Below are 1,415 nucleotides of genomic sequence, written 5' to 3'. Positions count from 1 at the left end.
TGTGATGCTTTCTAAATCCTGACTGAAAGTCCTCAAATAGACCATTGCTACATTGTAAAACCAGATTTTGTTTCTAATTAAATTTACGAGTGATCATTACTTATTCTTTTATGTGTTGTAAAAATCTGCTATCATTACTAAACAACATTAGTTGTTTGTACTATTTAGCTGAAAGATTCATTGGACTAATCAGATTTGGCAGAGATTACTTGTAATGTTATGACAAGACTAACATCTTGTAACATGCGTCCAAGGGTCTCTACACCTGGCGGAACAAGCACAGGCATCAACAGAAGACGGTGCCCTGACCAGGAAGCAACCTTACTCCAAGTGGAATGGTTAGTATGTAAACTAACTATTGTAGCCTATGAAGAAAATCACATAACTAATTAGCAACTACCTTCTGAAGGATTTTGGAAAAAAAGGGAAGATTACATATAGGTCTATAGTTGGCTAAGACCTCAGGGTCAAGGGTGGGATTTTTCAGAAGAGGTTTCATCACAGCTACTTTATGGATCATATCCAGTAATGGAGTGTTAACCACGAGTAAAGCTTCTTTAAGCAGCCTCGTTGGGATTGGGTCTAAGAGACAGGCAGATGGCTTACAGTAGCTGAAGAGACATTTATCATTAATTGTTGGAGGTCTATAGGATAAAAGCAGTCTAAGTATATGGCAGGTCTTGTCGCGGTCCTGGTTTAAAGGTGAACCGTTAGAAATTGAGGGCAAAAGGTGATGAGTTTTTATATTGCATTGGGCCTCACAGTGTTAACAAGGTCATAAAACAGTGAAGCATTGTAAAGTAACTAGCACGATGTCTGACTTTTAAGTAGATTTCTAAAGATGACAGAAATAAAGTTATTTTGCTTCTGAAAGGGCTATATACAACATCCAGGATCAGGGCCAGGATTGCCTGCCCATGGCTTTCGCCTCTGACAGCAAACATGGACGTAGCTGAGCCAAAAGGGCTCAACAGTAAAAGTGCTGACAGAGCTAACAGTGGTTAGCTCACACTCAGCAGGCTTCCTGGGAGGAACCGGATGATGTATGTTAGTTTCTCCGACAAGATGTCTCCTATTTCCATTAAGTCCATTGTTAATGTATGAGGTTAAAGTCCCCATCACACTTCAGTTCCATATTTGGACCATGATTGACTCAAAACTAGTTGCCCACCCTTTGGAAGACATCCTGCGTGGTTCCAGTTCCCAAGAAGAACAGGCCCAGCGAGCTGAATGACTTCCGACCGGTGGCACTCACTTCACACCTGATGAAGACGTTGGAGCGGCTCTTCCTCAGCCTCCTCAGACCCCAGGTACAGCACGCCCAGGACCGCCTGCAGTTTGCACACCAGCCAGATGTTTGTGGTTGAGGACGCCATCCTCTACCTGCTACACCGGGTCCACTCCCATCTGGATAA

Source organism: Etheostoma spectabile, chromosome 9 (assembly GCF_008692095.1).
Source record: "Etheostoma spectabile isolate EspeVRDwgs_2016 chromosome 9, UIUC_Espe_1.0, whole genome shotgun sequence".
Classification (NCBI taxonomy): domain Eukaryota; kingdom Metazoa; phylum Chordata; class Actinopteri; order Perciformes; family Percidae; genus Etheostoma; species Etheostoma spectabile.
The sequence above is the reverse complement of the archived record's forward strand: the minus strand, read 5'-3'. Positions refer to the sequence as shown.